Source organism: Lissotriton helveticus, chromosome 8, assembly GCF_964261635.1.
Source record: "Lissotriton helveticus chromosome 8, aLisHel1.1, whole genome shotgun sequence".
Lineage (NCBI taxonomy): Eukaryota > Metazoa > Chordata > Amphibia > Caudata > Salamandridae > Lissotriton > Lissotriton helveticus.
The window spans coordinates 688,336,955-688,353,311 of NC_136069.1; positions in this window are offsets into that span (position 1 = coordinate 688,336,955).

The following is a 16,357-nucleotide window of genomic DNA, read 5'->3' on the forward strand; positions in this document are numbered from 1 at the left end:
ATCCATTTGAGGGGTGTTGCACCGCAAACAACCCCACTGAAACAGCACCCATGCCTGTCCCACCTGTGCCTATTTGTTCTTCCTGGGTACTCATTACAATGATCATGTACAACACAACGGCCTGGATTCCCTCCCCAGGGATCACCTATTTCAAATGTATTTTCACTGCAGACATTCTTCTTTGTCTCTGTTACAAGAAGCCTTGATGGTAGAGTAGTCAAATCAGTGTATGTGGGCAGGGCTCCATGTTTCTAGTCCTTGCCTTTTACAAAGTATATCATCAAGTGACTGATGACTTCACATACTATACAGAGTTGTAGATAGAGGGGGCATGTAGGCAAATTAAGAGAGCAAGCCAAGCCAAAGTTATGAAAATGTTTGCCTTACATACAGTGCAACACACATAATGTAAAAATATCATACACTTTTCATTTTTAAAACATTGTAATCCTTTCACCTTAGTACTCATACTATGTAACTACAGAGACAGAGATGTATTTAAAGTGATAGTTTTTAGAAACATATATGCTCCCTCCAATGACAATGCCATTATTGAACTAAGAGGCATGTCAGTAGTCAGATAAACACTAAAAGTGGCCTGAAACCTATAACATTTATTATAAATGGAGCAACAATAAAGTCTACTAAATCAAATAGAAGAGGTGCTTGAATAGAGCAGATCCTGAACTCAAGCATTTAAAAGTGCACTCATATGCAATAAAAAAATAAAGAGGACAAGCTGGAAAGCTAGTTTTGAGTCCAGGATATCTAGTTTCTGTTTTGAAACTCCTATTTTATCTCAAAGGTCACTGGTATGGCTTTCATTCTTGGACCACAACACGAAAACTTGACACAGAGATAACAGACTCGACTGAGGCCCCCGACAGTCAACTATGTATCCGAGCATGCAATATTTGGTGGGGTCACTCCATAAACACCCCACTTGAAGCACCTTCCCTGCTTATTAGGTGAAGCAATTGGATAGAGATTGCATGCTCTCGTAATTTGGCCAGTTAGGTAGGTTGTGAAATTGGCTTGTAGGTCTCAATTCAATCTGGAAATAAAGTTTTTTTTTTATAAGGAGTAATACACCTTGGGGCAGATTTTCAAAGCAGTCAGGCAAAGCAGCCAAAAATGCTGTGATGCATTGCTTGACAGGGAGGGAGCAGCCGAGAACCATATCTACAGAGACATGGCTCTCCCTTCCCCTCCCCCTAGCACCAGCACACATCTTAGTGCCAAATCGCTAATGTGCATGCCTGAGTCTAGCATAGGTTTCCCACTTTGTTTGTGTGGGAAAGAAATGAGAAATTAAAACATTTCTCCTCTTAATGTCTCCTTGCAGATGGTGTTAACTTTTGGTGCTAAACCCTGTCTACAACTGTTTGTAGATAGGGGTTTGCGTCAAAAGGCATGGGTGGTTGCATGGGAATGCCCATGTACCACCCATATAACGCCCCTTGACACAAAGTAAAACAAAGCAAAGTTTTGCAATGCTTGTGCTACTTGTAGGGTACAACATGTTTTGCGCTGAAAAGTAAATTAGTAAAAAAAAGAATTGTTGCTGGTTAGCTTCACTTTTGTCTGGGGCCCATTCAGAATTTAAAGAAGAGTTTATAATAGTGTGTACATTGGACTGAGTTTCAGGCAACAGTTCTTTATGCAATTTGGCTGGCAGAAAATCATCGCTTGCAGTGCATTCTTTGCACTTTAAAAAGGTAAAATGACTGAGGCTATTTTTTACCGCAAGAAACTGCTAAACAAATGTTTAGTGCCTGAGATTGAACAGGATTAGAAACGAGGACGTTTTTAAATGCCTGGGGCCTTATTTATGAAGGTCTTGCGCCGCCGGTGCGTCACTTTTAAAATGGGAAAAAGTGACGTACCAGTGGCGCAAGGCCTTCATAAATGAGGCCCCTGGATTTTTTATTCGAAACATTTGGAAAAAAGCGTATATTAATATTCTGAACCAGGTGCAGTTAATTGTTTTGGTGTTTCTTTTAGATAGCTTTGAAAACACGGGATGCAGAGAGAATTTTCTATGGAAAAGAAGACGACTCAACAGTTTTTCTCAACTTCTTCTATAAGTTGTTGATAGCAAGCTATTCATAAACACTAGAGGGCTTATTTACAAGCTCCTTGCTCCGCCTGTACATCACTTTTCCCATACTGAAAGTGACGCCCCCGCGTGGAAGGGACTTTTAAATAAGGTATAGAGGAGTAGTTCAAATGCCAAGAATGTTCTAAATTACACAAATTGCAGTCAGTTCCCTCATTAACCATTTATTTCGTTTCGTGTTGCAGTGACAGCATTTTTACAATCAGGGGCTCAAGCGATTCTTCAATTGCCATTGAGAACTGCTGATAATCTGTATTGGTATTTTTCTTGAAACTACCAATACATTTTAAAATTTTACAGCCAGATTAGTAGCATCCATTTCTGGATGGCTTTCGAGCGGTGGGGGCCAGTTTTGTTTCTGGGGATCGGTTTTGCAACAGTGCTGCAATATCTGCCTACTGTAACAAAAACATCCAATGTATTTGCTTTACAAACTGGGAAGACAGTTGCTTCTATAATTGTATAGTGCATGCTTTTACAATAACCTAAATACATAATAGAGAACATGTTGCTATGCCCAGGGATCTTCATATGTTGGTTTTGTTAGGTAGAGATCACTGTTTCAGCAGAGTATGTCAAGCAAATGTCCTTTATGCAATGCCCCCAATGCAAACAATGAAACGAGACACATGTTTTTTTAAACTTTATGTGAGCAGTATCTGTAGGGATATCAAAATGTATATTTAGATTATCCATAGAAAATTGCTTGCTTTGCCTGACATTAAATTGCTTAGATATGTAGTAAACTGTGGCATCCCCATATTGGGACTACTTTCTAGAGATCACAGAAATAAATGGCATGTGTCTTTTTTACCAAGTCAGTCTATTTAGCGTGACTAGATCTGCATGTATACCCTCTATGCTACATTGGATTCTGCAATCCTTGTATAAACATCCTTTGGCCTCGTTTTTTCTATATGGTGATGGAACACCTCACTGACTTGCCATATCCTTATAATGTATGGTATTATCCCATATATAATACTTGGAATTCTGCAATCCCTGTATAAAAGACTGTCTCTAATTTCTTTAAAATCACAAACTTGACACACTCAGTCACTGATTATAAAGAAAAGACAGCAGAACAAAATTTTAATGATCTATTATAGCTGAGATCTGACATTACAGTGTCTACTGCCAGAGTCAGCAGCAGAGAGGAAATGCAGGTCTGGTTATGGATCATATTTGGAACAACTGTTTAAAGGAAGAAAACAAAACATGTTTTTTCATTCTTTCTGCTCTGTTTCTGTGACAACCAGAAAGGAGACATTCATGGGAACATGTTTAGTTTTTGTTACAATCTTTCTGCCTGATTCTACACATTCTGAGCGACTGCTCCTTCTTTTCTGCTTGCATTATATTGATTCTAGTACCTATTGATGTATTTAGTTTTGCACTAGTGATTCTATTTTCATTCTTCGTGTTAGCAAACATGTTCTCTCTTGAAAGAGCTATGTATTAAGGATGTAAGTGGTTTGTGGGAAAAGTAATGGTGTGACCACGTATTATAAGGGATAAAATACCCACTGCCCTATAGATATAGCAAGTCAACTATGAATTCCATAACCTTATATTAAACTTGGCTTTCAGACACATTCCTCTATCGTTATGGAACTCCTTGGTGACTTGCAATATACTTCGAATATGAGGCAAGGGGTATATAATCCCTAAATTAGCTTTTGTGTACTCACTAAAAATGGAAAACAATTCTTAAGTACAAAAGCTATTTATAGACATTGACATGGTTTTGACTTTTAAAATGTATGTTTTTGCCAAACGTTGCATTTTTAGAAAATGAACTGCTTCAACATGAGGAAAATGAATGCATATACATAACTTTTATGTCAACCTAAAGTTCATGTTTAATGGATAAATTATGATATATTTGGGCAACCTAGTGCTTATACTACTTACAGTGGGGCTGAATTTCTGCTGTGGCTGTTATTTAGATGCAAGAAGACTCCCTGCTAGAAGGTGGAATCTTGATGGAGTAGTTCAAGAGAAATGAATCTTGCTTACATATGCAACAGAGATGAGAAACATGCATTCCCTTCTTTTTAAATGACAGGCTAAACAGGAGCACAGCCTGGGGAATTAGATGAGACTGATTGGTGGGAGGCTCTCAAGTTCCCTGCGATTGGGGCAAAAAAAGTGAGTTTCTTCCATATCCAACTTAAGATCCTACACCGGGTCTACTGCACGCACACCTTACTATGTAGGATAGGAAGGGTGGTATAAGCTGATTGCCTCAGTGGCTGTGGGATGGAAAGCACTTTTCTACCTACACTTCGTAGATGTCTCCATATACGATCCTTTTGGGAAGCAGTCAAGAGCTCTCTGGAGAAGACAGCGGGCGGCCCCTGGAGATGCAGACATGAGCTGACACTTCTGGAAATATGGGGCACCACAGATCACTCCTGCTATCAGAAACTGTTAGTGAATTTGAGTTGTGTGGTGGAAAAATGGGACATTACACAGAAATGGGGCTCTGGTGTTCCCCCTAGACACAGAGACTGGCAGCTTGGTATGGGATATTGTTGGAGAATGATAAAGGAAATCTACGAGGGTGCTGGAGGAATTTTGATAAGATCGGGGACTGCTAGGATGCTAATGTGAGTTGAGAGAGCGGAAACGGTGGGTACACAAGTCCAATACAGGTCAGGAGTATGGCAATTGTTTTATTCAATGCCCCTTGCATGTAAGAATTTGGGACAATAGGAGGATCTCTGAGATAAAGTAGACTAGGGTGAAGCTGTGGACGTTGATTCTGGGGTTCAACAGTGGCAGGACTCTGGGACAAATGGGGTGTTCGAGAGATGTGATTTGTGTTAATGTACTTATCATAATGTATACAAAAATTATATATTTCAAAAAAGAGGATTGACAAGAATATACCTTTCATGACATTATAATGTCAAAGGCTACGTGGGACCCTGTATCCCAAGAAATAGATCAACTGTCTGATTATGTAAATTCTATGTGACCTGAGTACTAGCTCTTGTGCCTGGGCTTGTCAGACCTACATAACATGAGGACTAGTTTTGCTACATACAATGTGAGACTGGGAAATATGTAAAATGGCACTTTTTGCATCTTGTTCTGTCCATTTAGAGCTATGCAGTCTTAACATGTGTATTAGAAACTAGGTGGAAGGAGCAGGTTGAAATATAGAAATTAAATGGAAGTAGAATTGAGTAAAGATGTTATAGATGTTGCAAAATGACAGGGGTTATGTCAAACTTAATTCCCTGGAATTTCAGCAGCCTCAACCACTTACAGCATTATGAACAATTTGTAGGGAATTGTTGTTATTAATTTTTCTTCTGCCTTTCTGTGATCCAAGAATTTTGAGAGGTTGTACCACTCCGACACCCCTTTAGAAATGTTTTCCTGCTTGGCACGCCACAAAAGAATTGGAATATTTTCTTGATTAGCCTACAGAACTATCTCTAGAATATGAAATTTGTGCATATTTATTTGAAAAGTGTGTGTGCACATTGCACCTTTTTTTCTGAGGCAGATATATGTTAATGCTATGATTACTTTCGGTAATCCCCATTACTCTTAGTCCTACTCGTCCTCGATCCAGTCATCACTCATGAGGTATGCCACAAGACAGGAAACAAAACAGGAAACACTTTTAGGCTCCACCCCCCCTCCTACCAGGTGCTGAATTACTCCCAACCACTAAAAGCACATCCTGACACACCAAGCAACAAAGGCCTGGACAGGGAGGGAGGGTGGGAAATATGACTGGGTCGAGGACGAGTAGGACTAAGAGTAATGGGGATTACCGAAAGTAATCATAGCATTACCTCTACGTCCCTCGTCCTCGACCCAGTCATCACTCATGAGGCATACCAAAGCAACGCCCAATAAGGCCTTTGACACACCCAATACAGCAAACAGAGACCAGACACAAAGCAGTGCAGCAAGTGAAAGTTTAATAAACACACAAACTTAGAGCGAGGGGGCAACCCCAACAGCTTGCAACACCCCACGACCAAAATTGGTCCGGTCAGAAACGGCACTATTCAACCAGTACTGCCTCACAAAAGTGTATTCGGAGGCCCAAGTCCCAGCCCGACAGATCTCTTCAAGAGAAACACCATGAAAAGAAACCCAAGAGGCAGACACGCCCTGAGTGGAACACGCCTGAACCCCAGCAGGACAAGGCAAACCAGCACCAAGATAAGCCAGAGAGATGACTGCCTTAATCCAGCGACCTATAGTAAGACGGGAGGCAGCCTTACCCCGACCAGCCAAACCAAAGGTCACAAAGAGGAAGTCAGAGGAGTGAAACCCCACAGATCTAACAACATAAACTGACAAGACACGTTTCAGATCCAAAGAATAAAGCAAGTGCACAGAAGGAGAAGATGGAGAAGGACACAAAGAAGGTAGAACCAGTTACTGGGAGGAATGAAAACGAGAGCGGATTTTGGGGAGAAAACCGGGATCCAAAGAGAGGACCACAGCGTCATCCAGAAACCGCAAAAATGGGGGAGAACAATGCAAGGCCGTAAGTTCCCCCAGCCTTCTCGCAGAAGTAATAGCAACCAGAAACGCCACCTTGTAAGACAAGAACTTAAGGTTCACAGACTCCAAAGGCTCAAATGGAGAGGACTGCAAAACACCCAACACCAAGGAGAGATCCCAAGGGGGCACCAGAGACCAGACAGAAGGAGAAGAGAGAGAGAAACCCTGAAAGAGACGAGAAACCAATAAGCCATCCGAAGGTTGAAAAGAATGCGGATCCCGGAAGGTACGGAAAGCAGACCATTGACCCAGCAAGGTAGACAAAGCAAAGCGCTTCTGAAAGCCATCCAGAAAACACTGAAGAACAGAAGACACAGGGCAAGAGGTAGGAGACAGATCAGGGAGGAGCACCACCCAGAAAAAAGAAGTTCAGTGTTTGGAATAAGAAGCCAAAGTAGACTTCCTGCGAGAGGCCTGCATCACAGATATAATGTGGTCGGGCAGACCACGTACCCCAAGAGACAACCGTTCAACATCCAGACCGCCAAGGTGAGAGGAACCAGAAGGGAGGGAGACGGGAACCTCAGAGGAGAGGGGTAGCGGGGCAGAATCCAAGGAGGACCCACAGCCAGACCCAGCAACAGAGGAAACCAAGATCTCCACGGCCAGTGCGGGAGAACAGCCACCACCTGAGCCCCCTCCCGCTGAACCTTCAGCAAGAAGGCAGGAATCAGAGAAAAGGGAAGAAAGGCATAAAGAAGCCAAGGAGGCAAATGGAGAGGCAAGGCATCCACCCCCAAGCGCCCTGCTCCGGAGACCTGGAGCAGAACAGAGGAACCAGGGTATTGGACCGGGAGGCAAACAGGTCCAGATCCAGAGTCCTGAACCTCTGGCAAATCAACCGAAAAGTCAGGGGAGCCAGACACAGGGACAGAGATGAAGGAAACCTCAGACGCAAGGAATCCGCCACCATGTTGTCCACACTCCGAATGTGCTGAGCAGAGAGGGACAGAAGAACTGCGGGTCCCGCCCTGGTGATTGATGTAGGCCACCGTCACCATGTTTTCCGATCTCACCAGGACATGGCAACCCCTCAGATGAAGACGGAAGAAGCAAAGTGCCCTCTCCACGGCAGATAGCTCCCACCAATTGGACGACCTGCGCGACTCCGGCGGGAGCCAACGGGCCTGCACCGTCCAATGATCCCCAGCTGGACGCTCCGGCATCCGTGGTCAAAACCAGAGGGGGAGGCAGATGGATACACATCCCCTTGGAAAGGTGGGAAGAATACAGCCACCATTGGAGAGCAGCTAGAATGTCCAGAGATACAGGCACAGGAACAGCATAGTCCAAGACAGGAAAGGCGACCCACCGCTGAACATGCCACAGCAGAGGACGCAGATGAACCCTGGCCCAGGGGACGGTGAAGACAGATGCAGCCATGTGACCCTGAACCTCCAGCCACTGTAGGAGGAGAGCCGCAGCTTGGGACAACAACTTTCTCAACAACGACTGGAGACGTAGAATCCGGGAGTCCGGCAGAAACACCTTCTCCAGCACCGAGTCGAACACGGCCCCGATGAAGGATCTCCGGGTGGCAGGCACAAGTTGACACTTCGGCAAGTTTATCAAGAACCCATGATCCCTGAGCGTAGACATGGTCAAGAGAAGGTGGTGAGACATGATCTCCAGAGACGGGGCCTGGACCATCCAGTCATCCAGATAGGGGAACACGGACACCCCCAGGAGGCGGAGATGCGCCACCAAGGGAGCCACCACCTTGGTGAACACCCAGGGGGTGGACCGTAGACCAAAAGGAAGGATGCAGAATTGCCAGTGCTGACCCTCCAGGCAGAAGCACAGGAATCCCTGATCCCCCACAGCCATGGGAATGTGAAGATAAGCATCCTGGAGATCGAGAGTGGAGAACACCCACCCGGACTGGATCAGCGGAATCACCTTCTGGAGAGACTCCATCTTGAAAGGGATCTTCTTCACAAACAAGATCAGACCCCAAAGGTTGATCACCACCCGGAAACCCCCCCTGATCTTCGGAACCACAAAGATGATGGAGTAGACACCCAACCCCAGTTCCATCTGCAGAACAGGGAAAATCGCATGTTTTCTGACCAAAAGTCGAACACCCTCCAGCAAGGACAGACGGCGGGAGGTGTCCCAAGGAGTCGTAGTCACCACCACCCCGGAGGGGGCAGGAACTCGACCCGAGACAAAACATCCAGCACCCATTTGTCGGAGGTCGTCAATCGCCAAGCAGGAAGAAACAGGCGAAGCCTACCACCAACCACAGGTGGACCACCAGCGAGACCGACCTCCCGGACGGCATAGTCAGGAACGCTGCGGGCCAGACCCAGCACCCCGCGGGGATTTTTTCTGGAACTTCCGTGGAAAGGACCGGCCAGTACCACGCTGACTCCTGAAGGAAGACTGCTGAAACCTGGAAGGCTGGCGGAAAGACCTAGCACTGGATAAGGAGGAACCCCCCATGGGACGGAAGCTGATGAAAGGATAAAGAATGCTTGCGCTCCTTAAAGACCTTATGCTGCTTATCCTCAGGAGAGTCAACAAACAGATGGGTACCAGTAAAAGGCAACCGTAAAGCCATGGAACATTGAGCCGCGATCGTCTTCCAATCCCATAGCAACAGGGTCCGACGAGCAGCAATAGAGGAACCACAGGACATAGCAGAAGCCCTCACCGAATCAAAGGCGATGTCCGATAGGAATTCAGTTTGACGCTCCATGGACTCCAGCAAGTCCGGACATCTGCCCCCCTCCTACATCGTGGTAAACAGGGTCTTGAAATCAGACAACAAAGACTGAGCAACATAGGCCCACAAAATCCTGGATTAAATAGCAAGGTGAGAGCCAGCATATGACTTCTTCAAAGCCGAATCGATCTTTTTATCCACACCATCCCGCAGGATGTTATCATCCGCCATGGAAGGACGCCCCACAAGACTAGCCACAACGGAATCCCCTGGGACAGAGTCAGGCAAGGAGTCCACCATATCCTGCAAAGGATAAAGCTTGGACATAAACCTGGGCATGGTGATGTGATCCGGGTCCTTCCATTCCTTCAGCAGGACATACATCACAAAAGGGTGCACCGGCAGAGAAGAGGCAACAGGCTTCCGAAACTGCGGCAAAACCGTATCCTGAGAGGTGCTGGGCGTAGAAGCATCAGGAAACCCCATATTCACCCGAACATGGGAAAGGATATCAGGCAAGAGATCCTTGGAACTGTGTTTGCCCTGAAGCTCAGCAGCAGTGAGAGAAGACCCATCAGAATCATCAGAGGAGGAAATGTCCGAGTAAAGGTCAGTAGCACCAGAATGACCTCCAACAGCCTTCTTGCTCGCCTTTATCTCAGACAATGTCTCCAGGATAAGGCGTTTAATCCAATCATCATCCACCCTGGCATGCTTCACAGGTGTAGCCGAGTCCCCACTGGCCTCAGGAGAAGAGGAAGGCACAGGAGAAGAATGCTTCCTCTTGCGATGATGCTTGCCCATAATGCACAAAAAATAGCAGCAGCAGCAGAGCAGAAACAAGAAACACCACAAAAAACTCCAGCCCAATATATACAGAGGGAGCAAACAAACCAATCAGCCGCCATGGAAGAATGCAATCCGAATAGGCCGAATCAAATTCAAAACGACCAATCTCAACGCCGGAAAACTCCCAGGGAAGGCCAGGTCCGAAAACCGCAATCGGAAAACAAACCCGGTAACGTGCTGTGACAAACCAAGCCGCCGGCCAATCACAATGGAGGCTGTAGTGAACAGCAGGAAACCGACGGAGGAAGGGGTGCCACCCAAAGGAAACCCACGGCCACGGAAACAGCAAGCGTGGGCCGCCAAGGCACATTCCACTGTAGTGAGGGTGCCTGTCGTGACGACAGGCACGCCGGAGCCCACCCAGGCGCCCATCGGAAAGGCATGCAAAGAACGCCGCAGACGGAAAAAAAAGGGGGAGGAAACTGATCCAAAGCGTGCCCAAGACACGGCCAAGCGCTATGACAGCAACTGCCTACCTGCAGCAGGACCGGCATATTCACCCGCAAGTCCCAGAAGCACCGGCCTCCAGATGAAACGGAGGACTTCCTCGCAGCATCAAACCGGCCAGCAAGAACAGGGAGACCCGTGGAGCCACGCAACACAGGTCTCCTGAGCCCAGGAAGAGACAGGGAAGCCCAGCAGTCCAACTCTACTGCATCCCACAACTGTCCACGGGAGCCCCCAGAGCCCAGCAGAGGAGGAAGCCACAGGACAAGCGAAGCAGGTAAGTGCCCGGCACTCACCCAAGCGTCTCCCATCAAGTGAAACCACTGACAGGAAACAAAACAGGATGTGCTTCTAGTGGTTGGGAGTAATATAGCACCTGGCAGGAGGGGGGTGGAGCCTAAAAGCGTTTCCTGTTTTGTTTCCTGTCTTGTAGGATACCTCATGAGTGATGACTGGGTCGAGGACGAGGGACGTAGAGGTAATGTACCTGGCCATTTTGCAATTCAAGATGACTATTTGTACTAGTTCATAGTTCACTAGCTGCCCCTGCTTCCAGTATCTTTTTGCAAACTGTTTAAAGATAATAGCATAATTTTAAATAGGATCCAGTGGGCATTCTTATACATCTGCAGTAATTTACTAGTCACCCAGAGATTTGCTGATGTATTATTTTACCAATGTATAACAATTTAATTTCATGTTTTTTTAACATTGTTTTATAATGCTATTTACTCTTTTTATAAATATGATAATCATCTAAAAAATGACACAGTTCTAAGAAAAGTAAAATCCCAATTGGGGTGCAAGATGGCGCCCGAGTAAGATGCTGGGTTCCCGTCGCTTTCCAGGTCAGAATTTCCCATTTGCGGAGGAGCCCAATTCAGGAGTATGCAATCCTGTTTCTGCCTCAGTGAATATCTTTTGCTGGATGTGGCTAGAGTGAGCCTGCACAGTGGACGATGCTGGCTGCTGCAGGCTGTGTCGGACACAATGGCAAGGGTGATTTCCAGGCTCTTCAGGTCTCCCCTCTGGCTCTCGCTTCTTTGGTCTGGCGTGTTGCGGGGCAAAGAGAACAGCGTCAGCCAACTTGCCTGCTGTCACTGTGGGCGGATTGAAGGGAAGCAAACGACCCGGGAAGACAGGGTTGCCCAGGAACTCTACGGTGGCCCAACCACTAATTCCCTCCTTGTTATTAGAAATTTGCAGTATGGCTTCACTATTGGATAATGTAGGGCTGGTTCCCAAGTCTGGATCTGTTATTGAGGCTAGGGCTCTGGTTCACTACCTGATGAGTGGGGATAAATCTTTGTTGGCCCTACCTGCTGTCCTGTGTAATGCTGATGTATCTAACAGGAATGCAATACAAACCTTAGAAACCCGACTCCAAGTTAAAGAAGCTAGCATAAGTGGTAATCCTGAGATGGATATACCGAGAGAGGGTGTGGGCGATACGTCTGATAGCGCCCTGACATCAGTCAACCCAGCAACACAGACATAGGTTTGGGGGGCACAGATCATTTACCGGAAAATCGGATGCAGGCAGATAAGATAAACTCCTGGGTGGAGTCCCAACCGGGGGGTCTAAGTCTGACTCCTGGTAATGGGGAGGAATGGGCAGCCGGAGCCATTGGGACAAATCCTGGAGCATTGGTGTTAGAAGCACAGAACTGGAACACAGACGGGAATGAGCTAATAGCCACGGTCAGTACTCCCGACATAGGAGAGACATTTTTCTCCACTTCCAATGAATAAGATGTCTCAAACCTTTGTAATACCTCGTTATCTTCATCTGATGAGTCTGACTCCTCCTCCAGCAGTGCTCCTTATAACTCAGCATGTCTAACAGAGTGCAAAATGTCAGGGAGAAGTGAGAGAAAAAAGAGGGGGAAAAAAGAAGGGGAAGCCTTGGAGAAGATACCTATAGAGGTAGGAGGGGGGCTTCCATGGAGAACCTAAAATGGAATTACTCAGCAACTCAATTGGTATACTCGGCGAAGAGCCTGGGAAGACCCCAAAGGATAACAGTGGACCTTCGGGGGTGCGTATTCAGGTTTACCAAAAGTAGAAGCATCACTGCTGTAATCCTCTAACCCATTAATCAACTGCAGGAAGAAACACAGGGCTTGAGTCACGGCGTATGGCTTGCCACAAAAACCTACATGGAACAAAAAAGAAAATAAACAAAACATATTCTGACATCGCTGGAAGAATAACTAGGGTTGAAAACGGACTGAGTGGTTAGAGACCAAAATCAATACCCTTAAAATTCAAAGCCATGGCTGATGTCTTCAGGAAACTGGAAGATCAGGAAAGCAGACAATAAAGGAACAACCTGAGATTTTTGGGGATTCCTGAGGGGGCGGCGAGATTTGACGCAAGGGCCTATGTAGTTAAGTTACTGAGAGTAGCCTTTCCAGACAGAACCAATTGGAACTGGAACGTAGAAGTCCAGCGTGCATACAGATTCCCACTGATTTTGAAGAAATCTCGGCCCAGTAAACCGTAGCGACCAAGGGCTACACTGGTCTACTTTAAAAACATTTTGCTTCATCAAGAAATGTATGATCTAGCTCACCCCAATACAAAAAGGGAGGTGTCACTTTTTTGTTAGGCCTGATTTTACACTTGCCACGATAGAGTGTAGTGTAGTTCCTATTATCCCAATAGGCTCTGCGCATTGGAATAATATCTTCAATAGTATAGACCTAGGGCAGAGGTTAACTAGGTCTTCTACCGACGATATTAGACTTAAAGTTTTGTGTTTGCCAGCTAGCTCAGAGTTCACTAGAAACTTTCTCAAATAGGCAAGGAGGATTTTAACCTCCCTGGATAGACAAGAAGGGATTTAGTTTCTGACAACCATAGCACATGACAACTTTGCTCTCCCCTAATCAAGAGTGTATCTCTAGAGTCGTGTGAAAACAATAGACAACTTATTTTACTCAGTCAGTACGTGCATTCTTAGTTTCACCAGTTTGTAGAGAAATAAGAGATGGGCGTGGTTCAATAAAAGATGTTATTTATTGATCAGTCTCTTTTCTCATACAAGAGAAATGAATCGCTAGTATTGCAATACTTGTAGTTAAGTAAAGTGCATACAGTAGAGACAGAATTATAAAATAATACTGTAAAAGCATTGATCTGAGCCATATGATACTTTAAAATGGATACATACATATATACATTTGACTAATCATACTCAACTGGTGCTTCTAACTACGCCTACCCCAGTGTACCTGACCTAAGCCTAATACGTGGGCGGGAGTAGATAAGTAGCAGTTTAAGTTAAGTTTGTTTTGCCAAGGGACTGATTCGAGAATTCTCTGCAAGGGGTTATTCAGTTCTGTACCTGAGATCTAGAATGATGGAGGGCTGGTATCTCTTATCCCAGGTCTTGATATTCCAGCTGCCTGCGAGGGCTGCTTGGAAGCGCCGGAGCTGGATTTCTCGGCAGGAGAAAGGCAGCGTCTCGTTCTCAGCGCGTCAGGAAGGCGGGGCAGCGTCTGTGGGCTTCGCTCTCTGCTGGGCTCCTCAGCACGTCTCATTGCTCCGATCTCGTCACCACCGCATGTGTTTGCTTAAGGCAATGTCGGTAATATTTATACCTGGAAGGTGCCGAGATTGACGTAAGGATGGACATATATACGTCAATAAGGATGTCATATGAACGGGCTCGTTCGCACATTCTTTGCTGAAGTTCTCGGTGAAATCAAAACAATGGCTATGGGAATTTCCCAGGTCGCTGTAGGTTTGATTTGTTTTGAGAACTCCGTATGCCTTATCAGGGGCTGGAGGAATATCGCTTGTCTAATTAGATGGCATGCGTTATGACCTAATCAGATAACGCGCTTCTGTGCCGTGGTGTGGCTTAATCAGATAACAGTTTTTGCACCGTTGGATGGCTGCTAGTTAATTATTAACCAAACCAGGGTGAGGAATAGGGGAATCGATACAGTACCTATAGGAATACATCACACCCACTCCACGTAGACTATGTCCATATTTACAAATCTAGGCATAGTGAATATCAGTAGCGTTTGTGTATACCGTACCACCCCAAAATACATTTATATGCATTCCGAAAATTGGATTTTATAAAATATACGAAACACAATCACATGTACTGTGACGTATACTATAAGTACAAGCAGTCTAATAATGCTATTCATATGTTAAAAATTCAGCATAATCTAAATGCGAAAACCACACATGAAATGGCTCTTAATACAGAAAAAAAAGTGCGAGACCATTTCATCACAATCATAAATTTATGTATAACAGTGCTAGCATAGCGAATGTCTTGTGACTACCTAAAAATGGAAATTTAGTTCTCTAAGAATAACGTCTACTTTAAGCAGAAGATAAGTGTCCCAAAAAATTGTAAATATTTTGGAATTGGGGAAAAAGTTCTTGCAGTCTGAAAAAAAATTACGAGAAAAATTTTTCATATCGCTTTTCTTCAAAAAGTTGAAGGCCAAATTCAGCATGTAGGGAACTCCAAGTGCTAGTTTGCTCAAAGTTATTCCTGCTGCTCTGGTGAAAACATCATATTATTTAGGCTGTTGAAAAAACTGTCAACAGCTTCTTGCGTAAGTTCCACGAATTCGGAAAAGGTTGTTACCATGCATTCATGAGCCTGAGCATGTTTGCCTCCATTGATGTTTGGATCAGCATAGCTGACTGAAGGTCGAACCTGATCGATGCTGCTTTCATCTTGTACTTCACTACCCCTCAATCGTAGTGGTGAAGACTCCACGAATGCCGTCATCAGGATTGGTAGCCGCTGGGGACAGCACAATGTATGAGCCGTTACCGGACCCAACAAGGTATCTGCGTCCATTGGCACATCCGATTGTAGTGCCAGACAGGTGTCCAACACGCATTCTTCGCCGCATAGCAAGCACCTTAATACAGGCATAACACAACATTGCCACATTGGTCTAAATGAAAGAAACCAAGTCATGTTCAGGTCTCTGAGCCGGGATAGTCCAAGGATTTTAGTTACCGGTCCCGGTAGCCAATGGCTAGGATCATTTCTTCCCTTGTCGCAGGTGTTTTGTCTGTGACATGGTTTGCCATAGCGAAATAACAGGATCAAAAATAGAATACCCGCTACTAGTCCCAAAAGGAGTGGAAGTCCGCCAAAAATGGAATGGACAAAGTCTGGAAAAATACCCAGGATGGCTTTGAATGGAGTTAAAGCACCCGAAAACACTGCTTTAAATACACTGGAGATACCAGTGGTATCAGAAATATTTAAGATTTCGTTCAGTATTTCTGCGAAATGTATGGGGGAATTAGTTGATAATAATGAATGAATCTCTTCTGTTGTCCTTGCAACTTGGAGATCATAAGTTTCTTTTGATGACGTGAGCCTGGTCGGCGTCTGTAGGAGCACAGTCTTCATTCTGCTTAAAGTATCTATTCGAATAGAAGCAATTTTCAAATCGGGCCATAACCTTGCCTCCCTGTCTGCAGACTCGCTGGGGAACAATACATGTTCACAGCACATGACCTTCCTAGTCACAGTTATGAGATAAGGTTTTCCGGGCAGCAAACTACAACATCTGCGATCTACTATTAGAATGTAACTCCCGTTCGAGAGTCTCCTAAAGAATGGTTCTATTCGTGTTGCAGGTGTGCCTAGCTGGTAACATGAAAGGTTATGTGAAGTCCCTTCACAGGCTCCGTGCAAACTAATACCCTGACACAGAAGTGTACCGCTCAGTGATCTT